This window comes from Panulirus ornatus, chromosome 1 (assembly GCF_036320965.1).
Source record: "Panulirus ornatus isolate Po-2019 chromosome 1, ASM3632096v1, whole genome shotgun sequence".
NCBI lineage: Eukaryota > Metazoa > Arthropoda > Malacostraca > Decapoda > Palinuridae > Panulirus > Panulirus ornatus.
Window position 1 is genome coordinate 54737200 of NC_092224.1, and position 16884 is coordinate 54754083.

Consider the following 16884-nt stretch of genomic DNA (forward strand, 5'->3'; position numbering starts at 1 on the left):
CGTAGCCTAACTGTCTGTGCTCCAATTAAGCTGTGATCCAGGTATAATATATTAGAATCTGCGTTATTATATATCAAGTATACATCATTTGTATAAATCAATTTCAGCTTATTGACTTTTTTTCTAGATGGCTCTGTGACGTACGGACTGAGGCAGGACTTGTACACACACACGATGTAAACAGTTCCCCTTTGAGCCACTGTTCCTCAGTACGACTGCCAGGGGAATTTTCGGCTTCGCTGTCTTAGTTGTTCGACTGAATCACCTGGATTGATCACGAGTTCGAACTGGTCGTCTGCGGCACTTCTTACCCCACACAAACTCATTCCATCATTCACAACTTCCTATATTTAGGGTTCTGGGGGAAACAGAGTGATTTTCAGTACAGCCGTTTTGTATAATAATTAATGAACTCTACCTGTTTGTAGCTACTTCGCTACACAGACGTTACATTCCATACCTAAATCATACCTTAGATCATTGGGAATTTACGTCTCCACAGCTGATACGGTGACACTGCTATTACTAAGATCATTCACGATGGATGAGGTTGCCGCCCATGTATCCTCCACATCCCGGCTGATCAGAACATCGAGCAAATACTATACATTACGAACCTACACACGCACACAAACCTCTGACAAAGGAGAGATTTGTTCACGTTAGTGGAAGTTGGAACTAAGGTGGAGCAGGAGGCGGTGTGGGGGGCACCAGGGGTGTGGAATTGTGAAGGAAGCGTAGTAGTGGACGGTGTGGGGAAGGGGGGGGGGGTGATGGAGGAACCAGTGATAGCAAGGGCGGTCGTGGGGGGGCGGGGGGGGGATAGTTCACGATGGCTCGATGATAAATAGGAAGATGCCAGGAATCCTACATGACCTTTACATCCCCTGCTCCCCATCCCCACCCCTGGCCACACCAATCACATCCGCCACGCCCATTAGTCATACCCTTCACCCCGGCCCAACCCCCTTCACCCTTGCCAAGCCTCTTTGTCACACCCTTCATCCCTGCCCCCACCTCTCCTGACCACACCCTCCGTCTCTGCTACCCTCCCTTGGGCACACCACTCAGCCTTGTTGCTCTACGACGTTACCTACGTCGACTTACATCTACAGAACCTCTTTTGGCAGTTCGAAAGTGCTACGCTTACTCGTTAACGTGATGGGTCTATGAGAGTCTTCAGCCTTAACTGGCAGAAGACTACAGTCCAAGATCTGTCTCCACAAAGTGTTCAGTGACCTTGGTATTGGAGGTTTATATATAGAGTTTCAAGTCTGTTCCTGGAATAGAATGTATGGGGTTATAGCCAATGGCCGTCTCGTCCTCCGATGGTGTGAACTCAGTTATGCCCAACATGAGGATCACTGTTTAACAAGGCACCTTGGTCGTTCATCTTTAGGATGAGGACAGCTACTTCACTGGTCAGTATATAAGGGCGAATACTGCTTAACTGGTCAGTGAATCAGGGTGAGTACTGCTTAACTGATCAGTGAATCGAGATGAGTACTCCTTCACTGATCAGTGCATCAGTGTGAATACTGCTTCACTGGTCAGTAAATCATACATAATCTTTAGCATATTGCTTTACTACTTTTAGGATCTTTATTCTTAATGGGCACCCAAGGGTTCTTGAGGCATTCCATCTGAACTTCGTACATATAAAAACCATTTTCCTTGACCCTTCCTTACTGACTCTGCTCTCCTATTTTTTCTGGATTTCGTACAATGTTCTGATTCCCCAACCTGATCCAGCAAACCCTCGGTAACCGTGTTCTACACGGCTTTGGGACATCACGTGAGGCCGCACAACATAAGGCTGGGAATAAACAGGATTTACTTTCACATCCCACTCCAGCTTGCACTCGTGTGTGTGTGTGTGTGTGTGTGTGTGTGTGTGTGTGTGTGTGTGTGTGTGTGTGTGTGCTGCGAACTACCGACACTGACTGAGGGCTGTTTCCAAGGCCTCCTGGTAAGGTTCAGGAGTACTGGCAACAACATGACCCAGAGGCCTCTCGTATGAAACCAGGAACACCTGGGCAGATCCTCGATGCGAGTTTACATACGGCTGGACGCGGGATAGAACGCAGACCCTGGCTATCACCGGGCGGGCGGGGCGCTGGCCGACACTGACGGTGGTCTCACTTGACTACACACGCAGGATCGGGGCCTCCAGGTTTCACCTTTCCCTGGTTCCGGCGGCGCGTGACGGCGCCGGTGGACAGGTTTCACGCCGCCGTTACTCCGCAGTCTTCACTTTTACCGTAACAGTACGGGTGGTTTGTGACGGGGGCTTGGCGGTCAAGTGTGTTGGGGCGGGGCAGGGCGGGGCCAGGTAATCATCTTCACTTTTCCTGGAGTGATTCGTGCCGTGGGGTGAGGGGTGGAGACGACAGGATTGGCGGAGGGGACGTGATGAACGAGACGAGGTAGAGGGAACAAGCTGTAGAGAAGTAGATGGAGAAGACGTGGTGGAGAAGACTTGGGGGGAGGGGGACGAGGCAGGAGGGGACGACAAGAGCGAGCATGAAGCAACTGGGGTGCCGGTGGAGGAGACCCCACGGTGACAAGTGGAGCCCGGCACACCAGGGTCGGCCACAGCCTGCGTGGGGAGGGCGGGCGGGGGAGGAGGTAAGACCTGCAGACCCATGACACAGTTTACTGAGGTCACACTCAGCCTGGTCACCTCAAGGTTTATGATGCTACCTGAACACACACACACACACACACACACACACACACACACACACACACACACAATCACACACACACACACACTCAGCCTGGTGTGTGTGTGTGTGTGTGTGTGTGTGTGTGTGTGTGTGTGTTGTATACATACACAGGAATGAAGGCATGATACATATACATAAGTGTAAGAGACGGGGCAACACGAGTGCAAAACTCTCTTTCCGTAGCACACAAACAGGATCATAAATAGTAATCACATACACTTTCTAATATACTTAAAAACATATATACAGCTACTAACGAGAACATAAACTGAACACGGGAGATGATCAAATAAATAAAATACACTAAATCAACTGAGTCCCAGTGGTGCCATAGGCTGCGTACTGAACTAGATTTAGTGACGATGTAAGCGTCAGGGCAAACCACACCATGTATTTGCACACCATGCCATCTCCAGCGCCTCCACACTAAAATGCTCAGTCCCCCCAAGCAACTGTACTTGCATCACTCCTGTTCCTCATTCTTATACCTGACACTACTCAAACACGAGCCACAGATTCATATCATCCTCTGCAGATGACACAAGAAAAAGTATTAAATCACTTCATCAGAAGATGCCGAGAGGCTACAAATACATATAAACAAAGTCTTTAACTGGGCACGCGACAACAACATGCTTTTCAATGGAGATAAATTTCAGCTCCGCCGGTATGGGGAAAAATAAGAAATAAAAAACGAAACAAAATACCACACAGACACATACGACATCATAAACCAGTAATAACGTCTAACGACCTAACCTTCAGCGAAAACAACGGCTGCCTCATGCAGAAAGATGGCACGCTGGATCCTGCTGACCTTCAAGACAAGACCAATTCTTTCACGAAATGAATATTGTTACATTCTAATACTATCCTACAAGGCAGACAAAACTGAAAATTTGGAAAGTGTCCAGAGATCTTTTATAGCCCATGTTAAGGTGGTAAAGGAACCACTGGGAAAGACTGAAATCTCTGAGGCTATACGACCTGGAGCGCAGACAGGATAGGTATATCATTATCTATACCTGGAAAATCCGAAAATGTATGGTTTCTAACTTACAATCGGAAATAACACCCTACTGGCACGACAGACATGGACGATTTTGCAAAACACTACTTGTGAAATCCAAGGGAGCGATGTGCACAACAAAAGACAACACTTAAACATCCGGAACCAGCTACCATCAGAAACCATATGGGGGCACGATAGAGCCGTTCAAGAGTGCACTGGGCAAGTACCTACGAACGTTTACCAGACCAGCCAGGCTGTGGGGGGGGGGGGGGGGGGTATGTGTGCGGGCCTAGGGGCTGTGGCTTCCAACAACTTGGTCAACCAGCAACCCATTCCGGCAGCCTGGACCCACCTCAGGTTGTGGGGGTGAAGACCCGCAAAGACTTCACGAGAGAGTGCTGTAAGGGTAGAGACGGGCCTCTAAAACCAACGTAAGGTTTACATGAGACCTATATATACAAAGAACATGAACTTTATCAATAAATAGCCGACGTATATTAACATGTGGCAGGATTCTCTAATAACTGTCCACTGTTAAGGAGATAGGAAGGGACCTGTGTTACATGAGGTAAGGGGTCACGTGGGGTGAGTGAGGGATGTCAGTGGTGAGTACAAGTTGTGGGTGGTAAGCCTTACACTACAATCTTTCTTTAGCTTCATCATCTCCATCAGCACCACACTGGCTGCACCAACCTCATCACCACCACACTGGCTGCACCAACCCACTAACCACCCACACTGGCTGCACCAACCCCACCACCACCACACTGGCTGCACCAACCTCATCACCACCACACTGGCTGCACCAAACTACTAACCACCCACAGTGGCGGCACCAGTCCCACCACCACCACCACACTGGCTGCACCAACCCAACAACACCACACTAACTGCACCAAACCACTAACCACCCACACTGGCTGCACCAACCCCACCACCACCACACTGACTGCACCAAACCACTAACCACCCACACTGGCTGCACCAACCCCACCACCACCACCACCACACTGGCTGCGCCAACCCCACCACCACCACACTGGCTGCACCAAACCACTAACCACCCACACTGGCTGCACCAACCCCACCACCACCACCACCACACTGTCTGCACCAACCCAACACCACCACACTGGCTGCACCAAACCACTAACCACCCACACTGGCTGCACCAACCCCACCACCCACATTGGCCGAACTCACCCTAGCACAACCACACTGGATGCACCAACCTCACCATCACCACACTGGCTCCAATTCCTCCACCATCACCTCACCACTTGCTACATCGCCACCACACCATTGCTGACACCAGCTTAAGGCCTACATACCCAACCATTCCGCATTCTCACAGATAACACTTCACATTGCCTAACCATACGACCTTTAATCATACCTTCCCACCACCACTACCACCACGACTCATGCACCTCACACCACCACCACTACTTTCACCACCTGAACCAATGACCATTCTTCTACTAGCACTACCATGACCCCACCACACTACCACTCTCATCATTCTCTCCTCCACCATACCATACCTGAAGTATTCCTTGTCATGTCGTCAGAGGTCTTCCAACTCTGTCAGGTCTCCCAGCCTTTTCCTCGGCTCAGAGAGATCATCAGAGGCCGCGGGATTACAGCGTCACCATCACATCCTCGCTAGTCTGGTTCACCTGGCATGTGTCTGATACGGCCATTTCCAAAAACCTGAACTGTAAAGTTGGCGGTGTTTCCAACGTGTTAAACAGTTTTGTGCCCATGATCTAGATTTTTTTTTCTTACAAATTACAGACTTTTACTTCCAGCGTAAATGATTTACAGAGTCCTCCATGCCTGTCGAGCCAAAAATGAGACTGTATTTGACCGTCGATTTGGAACCATATCCATCCAAGATTATCTTAGTGTAAATAGTGATACACCTCTCCCGTCTGTGCCCCAAACAGTACAACCTTTACGTTTTGAGTCGTTCCCTGGAAAAAGCTGAGACCCTTGGCAGTGTCAGCGTGGAAGATCTTTGTACACTTTCCAGGAGAGGTTTCACTGGAAGGTGGAGTAGCTAACGGAAGTATTCCCATCGTGAGAGTGTAAGTGCCTTGAAGAATGTCAGAACTAGTTTTACAGCTCTTCTTGTGCAGCTCCGCCATATCCAGGCTGCCAACTTTTTGGAGGAGTCGACTGTTACTCTGTTTTGTTCGCTGGAAATATGGTCGTTAGACGTTATTACTCCCAAGTTTATTTTCAACCCTTGTCTCGGACCATGATGGTCTTCTTTTCCGTTTGGTAACGCGTCCTGGTTTTTATTCCCTCACTTTCTCCCTTCCGGAGCAGTGGAAACTTTTCGCCATGAAAAAGGTGTATTATTACAACTGGTGCACCGAAAGACCGGGTTCATGTATTTTTCTTAGGAAATTCTTTGTCTTTCATACTGATGATGTATTCATATCTATTCTAGGATCATCTACGATGGGATGATTCGAAGCTGTGGTCTGTACTTGGGTCGTGTCAGCCATGAGAATGGGGAACAGCAGTGAGTACAATTCCTTGAGGAAGTAAGTTAATTACTATGAAGGATTTGGAAAAAAAAAGAATATTTGATTTACAACCAAGTGTTGTGATCTGTTGCTAAAGAAGTTGTGCATTCCATCTTCTCGCTTCTCTAGTTAATCTTATCTTCCCCATTTTGTGGGCCATGACAACCTAGTCACATTTATCAAAGGTTTTACAAATGTCTTGTGCACGTCACATCACCATTGTGTCCGCGCTCCAGAACCTCAGGTCTTTTTTTTTTCTCTGTGATCATGAAGCAGCTGAGGGAGAGGTATGATCCTCCCGCCCTACAATCATGTCCTGGCTTATGTAGGCTACGCGCTTCCAGGAAATCCGTCACCTTTCATCTAAGGAAACGTTGGAGAAAATCTTAATAATGTGTGATGACGGTATCACAGCTTGGAAATTTTCCTCGTATGGCTTAGCTTCCTCCTTAGTGGGGTCAGGAGACGTGAGTCACTCCTAGACTTTCTGGTCTTGCGGCAGAAACCAGGTGCTCTCTCTCTCTCTCTCTCTCTCTCTCTCTCTCCCCCAACCAAGGCTGGTCAGCACCCATGATAAAGATGCTATACATTGCGTCAGAAAGACAAGAGCTCCTAGCAGGAACCATGTGTGCTGGAGCAGAGTGCTTGGACGTGTCCTCCTCAATGGCTCCCTCGACATTCTGCGGCGTGAGGACGATCCGTGCTGAGAGAGAGAGAGAGAGAGAGAGAGAGAGAGAGAGAGAGAGAGAGAGAGAGAGAGAGAGAGAGAGAGAGAGAGAGAGAGAGAGAGAGAGAGGAAGTCGTTTGGGTCATTCAACTTTAAGGCAATGTCAAGCGACATGAAAAACGCCTTTTATTTTCTTTTTAAGCATCTCACTAATCATTTCCTTGCTATCATAACTTTCCATGATCCTCAACACTCTTACCACTGCCACAACCCCATCACATCCTCCCCCACAACACTACAACCCTCACCACTTCGTCACAACCTCCTCACCCCACAACACTACAACCCTCACCATCTCGTCACCAACCACCAGAACCACAACCAACTTCATCATCATCACCACCACCACACCACAGACAGACTCCTCCTATCCTCTTTCAAACCCCACGCCACAGCACCATGAACCATACCATCACTTTCACCACGCCCAGCACCACTTGAGCCCACCTCTCCCACCACGAGTCACGCTTTCACCACCACAAATCACCACCATCGACTTCTCACTCACGTCAAGTCCAGAGGCGATGCTTGGTGACGCGATGGCCACAGACTCTCCACACGACCAGGGAACGGAGACGCCGTCCACGCCAAATCTAAAAGTTTCACAGGGGACCCGTCCGTCCTCTTCTCATCCATCGGTATTCGTCACGACATACACACACACACACACACACAAAGTTCTGCAGAACGTTTCGAGAAGTTCCTTCAAGATTACTTCCCATCCATCAAGTCCCATAACGAAGCTGCCTCGCTCAAGTTCTAGAACGACGCTGCCTCACTCAAGTTCTAGAACGACGCTGCCTCACTCAAGTTCTAGAACAACGCTGCCTCACTCAAGTTCTAGAACAACGCTACCTCGCTCAAGTTCTAGAACAACGTTACCTCACTCAAGTTCTAGAACAACGCTGGCTGTTAAGTTCTAAAACAATGCTGCCTCAGTCAAGCGAAGGGAAATTCTGTAACAACGCTGCCTCAGTCAAGCTCTAAAATAAAGCTTTCCTAGACAAGTTCTAAAACCAAACTGGCTCCAGTCAAGTTCTAAAACAACGCTGTCCTAGAGAAGTTTTAAAGCAACGCTGCCTCATTGAACTTCTTAAACGACGCTGTCCCAGACAAGTTAAAAAAACAACACTGCCTCAATTAAGCTCTGAAACAATGCTGGCTCAGTCAATTATAATAATAATAATAATAATAATAATAATAATAATAATAATAATAATAATAATAATAATAATAATAAAAAGCTGCCCCAGTCAAGTTATAAAACGCCTCACACTAACGACCAAGAACTCCGTCAAAAGGTTCACTGTGAACGTCAAGTTTCACAGACGCTCCAATGAAGTTTCATGAAGCATACACACCCCCCCCCCCCCGCCTCCCCCTTCTTTAACATAACCTGAAGAACCCCACTTAGTTCGTGAATTTCTGCTGATTCCCCCAATCCCTCCACCTTAAAGATACTCACGTCCAAGACGTAAATTTGGCGTGGCCCACCTCTGCTCCAAGCATCGCGAACCCTTCATCAAGTTTCACCGACGCCGAGTCGAATATATGAACACGACGAACAGTTATCCCTGGTGACAGGTGGATAAGAACACTGCCCACGTGTCTCCTGCATGCAGCAGAAGGGAGGTGTTTGAGGGGGCGGCAGCTGGGGGCTGGGAATCTCCTTCCCTTCCTGAACTTCACACTCTAAAACTAGGAAGAGAGAGGGGAGCCAAGCGAGGACTTTTCCTCTATGGCTCAATCGTCTGTATAAAAAAAAGGAAAAGTACAACACCACCTACCACTGCTTCCATCACTACGAGCACTACTACTACTTATAAAAACTACAACACCACCTACTACTACTGTTACTACGAACACGACTACTAATGATAATAATCGTAATTAAACAGATAATAATCCTAATTATACTGAGTATAATAATCATGACAGTACATCAAGAAATGTTAACAGAGTGAAAGAAGAATGCTTCTCATTCTGGCAGGGAAACAAATATTGATGGTAAAGTACTAACGAACAAGTGTCATGGTGTCATTCTCTATATAATGCTGACCAAGATGTTTTCTGAGGGTCTTTACCAAACGTACACCTTCGCATGGTTTCGGAGGTCTTCTAACCCTACAGCTCAGTCTGGGACCTTATCTTACGATGGTCCGGGAGGTCTTCTACCTTCACAGCTCAGTCTGGTACCTTACGTTACCTTACGATGGTTTGGGAGGTCTTCTACCTTCATAGCTCAGTCTGGTACCTTACGTTGCCTTATGATGGTCCGGGAGGTTTTCTCCCTTCATAGCTCAGTCTGGTACCTTACGTTACCTTATGATGGTCCGGGAGGTCTTCTACCTCTCCATCCAGTCTGAGACCTTACCTTAGCTTATGTAGTATATCTTACGATGTTTCGGGAGGTCTAACCCCACAACGTTTACGTAAAATCACCCACTTTGGTTAAAAGTAATAATAATAAAAAAACTTCTTGGGACACTTGGGACAGTTCGGACCAAATGTATCAGGGATAGTCCTCGGGTGTACATTTTCAAAATCGTCCCCAACGCGGGCCATGATCGTTCAATATGGCCGCTGTTACCAAACGAAAAGTCTTATCAAACGGCCAGCCAGAACCGCTTCGCTTCATCGCAGTATGAGCACAAATTTCAACTGCAGCTAAAGAAATCTGTCTGGTGTAAAATACAAGTTTTTCAGTTGAGGTTATAGTTTTGCCGATTTCTCTGCTGCTTCTGCAAATAAGGCTGTATATTGTCAAAATTTCGCGTCATAAACCTTCCCTGAAACTACCAGGTCAATTCGAGGAAAAGGTGGAGGAGCAGGTGGACCCTCTTCAGTACTGAGTGTACCATCCTCGACCACCATCCACCATTGGTCGGCGATACCCGAAAATGGCATTTCTTCAAACACCCGGAATCTATGGTTTTAAGGAAGATTGGCCTCAGATTTGAATCGCAGTTACACGAGTTCCTCGACATATAATACTGTTTTCATGTGAAATACATTTAGAGACATGAATAACTTTCTTGATCATGCAAACTTGTGATATCCTGGCGAAACATCAAACCCTGGCGAGAGGCAAAGACTCATATGAGTCCCCAGTTCTAAGTCATGTTAACTAAGGGTGAGTCGACTATTCATTTCCTCATTCCTCATCGTGAATTCAAAGACGGAACCGAACTGCGGCCTCCAGTTTTCCTCCAGATTTTGCTAACTTTAAATCTTTTTTCTTATGAAAATATATTTTTTTCTTCGTCTCCGCTAATTCCACGGGTACGGGAGCGACAATCTAGTTTTCTGCGCATTGTGTTCGTCTGACCTTAAGGCTCTCATTCTATTATCTCATTACTGACATAAACAAAGTCACGTAGAATTCTGGTGGAACGTAGTGAGAGCACTTCTTGTTTGCCTCAACTGCAATTTGACTTGACATGCGCAGCGGAGGCACAGATCTAAAAGTATCATCACTTCGAACACACACACACACACAGACGTATACCCTGGTCACTACAGCCTAGTTCATTAATGATCCGTCTTGATCACAATTTCTCACGCATCTAATCCAAAACTTTTCTACACATGTCAAGAGCAGTTACCTATGTAGCTGTACTGAAGTGCCGCATTATGTATTCTGGTCCACTTGTATTTCCTGGACACCACATCATCGCCATCAAGAATGCATCGGTGTGACTGTATGCGATTCTCTTTCATCAGCAAGTGCGTCAAACTCGCTTCGCTGTGATGCTCATATGTTTGAGTCTGAAGCAGGACAGATTATAACCATATTATCTATGCTGGACACAGGGTTGACGACTCTCTTTGGGTTCCCTCACTCGCTGGGCTCAGCCCGCATGATGAAGGCTGACGAATTGGCAAAAACTTCTGCCTTGAAGGATGAGAAACGGATCACCCTACCCCCGTCAATCAGAAAGACTATGAATAAAATCTTTTGAACTTAAGGTGAAGTGAATTCAAGACAAGCAGGTCCATTTACCATTACAGTGTCATGCAAAAAAAAACATATATATATATATATATATATATATATATATATATATATATATATATATATATATATATATATATATATATATATATATTTCCAATAACACGATCAGCAGACACCTTGATGCAGTTGTCTCCTGACTCAGTCTGGGCTACAGACATTCATGGAAGCTTGCCTCTCCTGCTCATAATGAACAGACCAAATGTAAACTCTTATGCCAACAAGGCGACTCCCACACCTGCAACATTATATACCTAACTGTTGTAACATTAGTGAGTTCTGAGATGGTTCTTACCAAATGCGATACGTGTAAGCACTTCATCCATAATAATGTTGTACCTCGGGTTGTTGAAAAGTGTCATGACTTGCTCACTATATATAGTTCATATGTTATATATCTTGATACGTAAACCAATCAATGTTGATCAACTGTTGAAACTTCTCTTAACATGTATAACGCCGAATAATATATTCACTGCTGCCTAATCCTTATCAACTCTTTTCTCGCTACGTAACCTGTAACGAATTACAATCACTGAGGCCCCACCAGTCCCTGGACCTGCTGTGCACTGTGTATCCTCTTCAGCGTCACCGCCCGCAGGATGGGCATGAGTGGACCGTACATCAGCCGCTCTTGCGGCAAACATAAAAAATCAAAGCATATATATCACTTGCTTTCGAAAGCTTCACAAACAGAGGCATTCCAGCCAAAGCAGAAGGTGCTTTAACGAAGATACAAACGTAGACATCTGTTCCTCATCTCCAGTGATCTCAACTTCGAGACAAAGTCAGGAGGCCAGTCAGCCACTGTCTGTTCCTCACCTCTGGTGATCTCACCAACGAGACACAGTCGAGAGCCCAGACAGCCACCCACCACTGGGCTCGATTGTGGCCTTAGTTCTCACATTACGAAATCATTTCAGGTCTTCCAGATTCCCTTGAGCACAACGGCTCGACCCTTAGGTGTGATGGCGTGACCTTTGACCGACTCTTAAGCATCAGGTCAAAGGCCAGGCCTCTGGCAAGATATATAGGAAGAGAATCGTGGCTGCAGACATTATATCAAACAATTGTGAGTTCTGGTATCTGCCATGTTCTCCCTCACTGGATCTACTGCAACTTTTCTGTTCCATTGTTAATCTTCTATGGGAACCACGACACGTTCAGGATCTTCCAAACGTAACATATATCTTTCCTCTTGCATGGGCACCAGAGAGCACAGCCTCGGTGTCTTCAGTCGTTCACAGTAGTTCAGGCTATGAGGCGCCACTGTGAGCTGTGAGAGAAAGCAGTGCACAATTCTTAATTGTGCAGTTTTGCTTGCGCTGAAAGGTGACGTTAGCACACTTAGCAAGTGTTCTAAAAGGAAGAGCATTGGTGCTTTGAGAAGTGTCGTCGTTGTTTCAGCTTTTTGTACTTTGAAGGTTCATTAAATATCCAGCCCAGCATCGTCTGAGAAGACGCAAGAGACAGTGCTCACCTTGATCTGTCGTCGGACTTTACTGCTACAAGGTTACTGATCAGAAACAAAAGCCTGGGATGAAGGCGACTCCCACGCACACTGTCTTGCCTACGGTGTCATGCATGCTCCTTCAAGTCATTCCGGATGGAGAGAGAGAGCAGGAACGTGAGAGATCCAGCAGGGGAGAGAGACAACGGACGTGAGGCTTCCATCAGAAGAGAGACAGAAGACGTGAGGGGCAACGGAGGAGAGACTTGAGAGCGTGAAGTTTCCGGCAGAGGAAAGACAGAAGACGTGAAGACTTCAGTATGGGAGAGACAAAGGATGTAAGGGTAATTGCAGGGGGCATGGAAATGACGTAAGGGCTCCAGCAGGGGAGAAACAGGGATAAGAACGGTCCAGCAGATGGGGCACGAGGGCTCGAACAAGGGACACAAGAGCTTTGGCAGAGGGAAGACTGGAGACGTAAGGGGCCTACCAGAGGGAACGTGTGGCTCCGGCGAGGAACAGATAGGGCGAGTGAGAACTCCGGAAGGGGAACAGGAGGGGATGTTACAGCTTCGGCAGAGAATAGAATGGGGAACGCGAGGACGCTGACAAAGGTCTGGGAAAAGACGTAAGGGCTTCAGCAGAGGACGAACAGGAATCACCAGGGCTCCGGCATGGGGAAGTCAGGGATCCTGGCAGGGAGTAAACAGGGTACGCCATAGCTCTGGTGAGGTGCAGACGCGGCACGTGAGAGGTGTGGCAGCAGGAGGTATGGACCCTGAAGACTCCGGCAGGGACTCTGAGAGAACATCAGGGCTCCGACAGGGGTCAAGCAAGGGATGTATAGATTCAGGAAAAGAAGGAGGGCACGACAGGGTTCCGGCAATGTACAGACAGGGGGCGTGAGGGCTGCGACAGGAGGTAGGCGGGGCATGTGAGATCTCTAGCAGGGGGCAGGCAGGGTACACAAGGCACTGGTAGGGGCATACAGGATATGGCAAGGATATCTATGTTAAGATGTAAGGAGAATCCGTAAGGACTTCGACAGGATGCAGTCAGGGTAGATAAAGTCTGTGGCAGGGTGCAGGCCGGGCCAGTAAGGGCTGTGGCAGAGCGCAGGCCGAGCCAGTAAGGGCTGTGGCAGGGTGCAGGCCGGGCCAGTAAGGGCTGTGGCAGGGTGCAGGCCGGGCCAGTAAGGGCTGTGGCAGGGTGCAGGCCGGGACAGTAAGGGCTGTGGCAGGGTATATAAGGGCTCCGGCGGGGGAAGATTCCCAGGAGGAAGCAGCGGTGACTGCGGCCCCTGAGGTTTTGTAGGTCAGTGATGGAAGCAGCCCACCAGTTCCACAACTTTCACTCCCGCGCCGCCCGCCACATCCTCTCCCTGCCATCCCCTCCCTCCTCTCGCCCTTCCCCCTGCCCCTGGCCCTGGCCCTAACGCCCTTCCCCTACCCTGACCTCGCTCCGCCTCCCTTCCACGCCCTCACACAGCCGGCGGCAGGGTCTTGGTCAGAGTGACAAGGCCTCCAGGGTTGTGGTTCCCTGGCCTCCAGGGTTATGGTTCTCTGGCCTCCAGGATTTGTGTCCTCTGGCCTCCACGGTTATGGTTCTCTGGTCTCCATGGCTGTGGTGCTCTGGCCTCCAGGATTATGGTTCTCTGTCCTCCTTGGTTGTGGTTATCTGGCCTCCAGGGTTGTGGTTCTCTGGCCTCCAGGGATGTGGTTCTCTGGTCTCCAGACTTGTGGCTCTCTGACTTCCAGGGTTGTAATCCTCTGGTCTCCAGAGGTGTGGTTATCTGTCTTCAGGGTTGTGGTCCTGACCTCCTGGGTTGGTTCAATGGCCTCCAGTGTTATGGTTATCTGGCGTAAAGTGATATGTTCTCTCCCCTCTTGGGTTGTGGTTCTCGGTCCCTAGGGTTTAGGTTCTCTGGCTTCCAGGGTTGTTATTCTCTCACCCCCAGGGTTGATCCTATCTTGCCTCCAAAGTTATGGTTCTCCGGCCTTGAACGGTGCGGTTCTCTGTCTTCCACAGTTGTGGCTCTCTGGCCTTCAAGGTTGTGGTTTTCTGGTCTTTTGGGTTGTGGTTGTCCGGCCCCCAGGGTTAGGGATTCTCTGGCTCTAGGGTTGTGGTTCTCTGGTCTCTAGGGTTGTGGTTCTCTGGTCTCTAGGGTTGTGGTTTCTGGTCTCTGGGCTTGTGGTTCTCTGGCTTCCTGTGTTGTGATTCTCTGACCTTCAGGGTTGTAGTTCTCTTCCTCCAGAGCTGTGGATCTCTGGCCTCCAGGGTTGTGGTTCTCCGGCCTGCAACGCTGTGGTTCTCTGGCCCTAAGGATGTGGTTCTCTGGCCTCCAGGCTTGTGCTTTTCTAACCTCCAGGGTTGTGGTTCACTGGTCTCCTGGGTTGTGGTTGTCTAGCTTCCAGAGTTGTGGTTCTTTGGTCGTCAGGGTTGTGGTTCTGTAGTCTCTAAGGGTGTGGTTCTTCGACCTCCAGGGTTGTGGCTCTCTGACCTCCTAGGTTGGTTCTCTGGCCTCCAAGGTTGTGATTTTTTGGATTCCAGGGTTTTGGTTCTCTGGCCTCCAGGGTTGTGGTTCTCTGCCCTTCAGGGTTGTGGTTCTCTGGTCTACAGGGTCAAAATTCTCTGACAACAGGTTGTAGTTCTTCGGCTTCCAGGGTTGTGGTTCAATAGGTTCCAGGGTTGTGATTCAATGGGTTCCAGGGTTGTGGTTCAATAGGTTCCAGGGTTGTGATTCAATGGGTTCCAGGGTTGTGGTTCTCTGACCTACAGTGTTGGAATTATCTGGACTCCAGGGTTGTAGTTCTTAAGTCTCCAGTGTTGCGGTTCTCTGACCTCCAGCACTGTGGGTATGTGGCCTTCTGGGTTGGTTTTCTGGCCTCCAAGGTTGTAGTTATTCGGTTCCCAGGGTTGTGGTCCTATGGCCTTCAGAGTAAAGATTCTCTGACCTCCAATGTTGTGGTTTCCTGGCGCCAGGGTTCAGTTCCCTGGCCTCCAGTGTTATTGCTCTCTGACCTCCAGTGATGTGGTTTTCTGGCCTCCTGGGTTGTGGTTCTCTGGCCTCCTGGGTTGTGGTTCTCTGACGTCTAAGGCTGGGGGTCTGTAGCCTCTATGGCTAGGTTCTCTGGCCTCCAGAGTTAGGATTCTCTGGACTCCCGGGTTGTGGTTCTCCGACCTTCAAAACTGGGATTCTCTGGCCCTCAGAGTTGGGATTCTCTGGCCTCCAGAGTTGGGATTCTCTGGACTCCCGGGTTGGGATTCTCTGGCCTCCAGGGTTGGGATTCTCTGGCCTCCAGGGTTGGGATTTCCTATCCTACAGGGCTGTCGTTCTCTGGCCACCAAGGTTGGGAATCTCTGGTCTCTACGCCCGTGGTTCCTTAGCTTCCATGGTTGAAGGTCTTCTGGCCTCCAGGGCCAGTATTCTCTGGCCTCCATAGTTAGTTTTCTCTGTCCTCCAGAGCCAGAGTTTTCTGGCCTCCAGTGTTGGAGCCTTCTGACCTCCAGTGTTGTAGTCTTCTGACTTCCAGGGCTGGAGTCTTCTGACCTCCAGGGTTGGAGTCTTCTGACTTCCAGGGCTGGAGTCTTCTGACCTCCAGGGTTGTAGTCTTCTGACCTCCAGGGTTGGAGTCTTCTGACTTCCAGGGCTGGAGTCTTCTGACCTTCAGGGCTGGAGTCTTCTGACATCCTGGGTTGGAGTCTTCTGACCTCCAGGGCCAGAGTCTTCTGACCTCCAGGGCCAGAGTCTTCTGACCTCGAGGGTTGGAGTCTTCTGACCTCCAGGGTTGTAGTCTTCTGACTTCCAGGGTTGGAGTCTTCTGACTTCCAGGGTTGGAGTCTTCTGACTTCCAGGGCTGGAGTCTTCTGACCTCCAGGGCTGGAGTCTTCTGACCTCCAGGGCTGGAGTCTTCTGACCTCCAGGGCTGGAGTCTTCTGACTTCCAGGGCTGGAGTCTTCTGACTTCCAGGGCTGGAGTCTTCTGACTTCCAGGGCAGGAGTCTTCTGACCTCCAGGGCTGGAGTCTTCTGACCTCCAGGGCTGGGATCCTCTGCCGTTTCCTCTCCTCACGTCAAACCGTTAGGTGTCACTGGCGCTGGCACGCTAACCTCACCTTACCACCCCACCCGACTGCCCTCATAAGAGACTTGCCCCCCGCGTGATGACCTTCTTGATGACCTGGCTCCATGGTGACCTAACTTAACCCCACAACCGACTTCCATCGCCGCAGAATCTTCATGGCATGGTGACCTCTCTGCTCAGGTCACCACTAACCCCCAGGTCACCACCAAATTCTGTTTGGCATGGAGACAGTCCAGCTATTTAGCAACAAACTTTCACATCCAGATGACCAAACGTCCACCCCACATAATGATCAGTTTCTACCCGGATAACGGCCAGTTTCTACCCCAAT

At 49.0% G+C, this 16884-nt stretch overlaps 1 protein-coding gene across 9 annotated transcripts in view; it reads right to left on the reverse strand.

Moving 5' to 3' along the window:
- Nucleotides 1-16884, reverse strand: part of LOC139749028 (hormone receptor 4-like) — a 500349-nt gene that overhangs the window by 225457 nt on the left and 258008 nt on the right. The window lies entirely within an intron of this gene.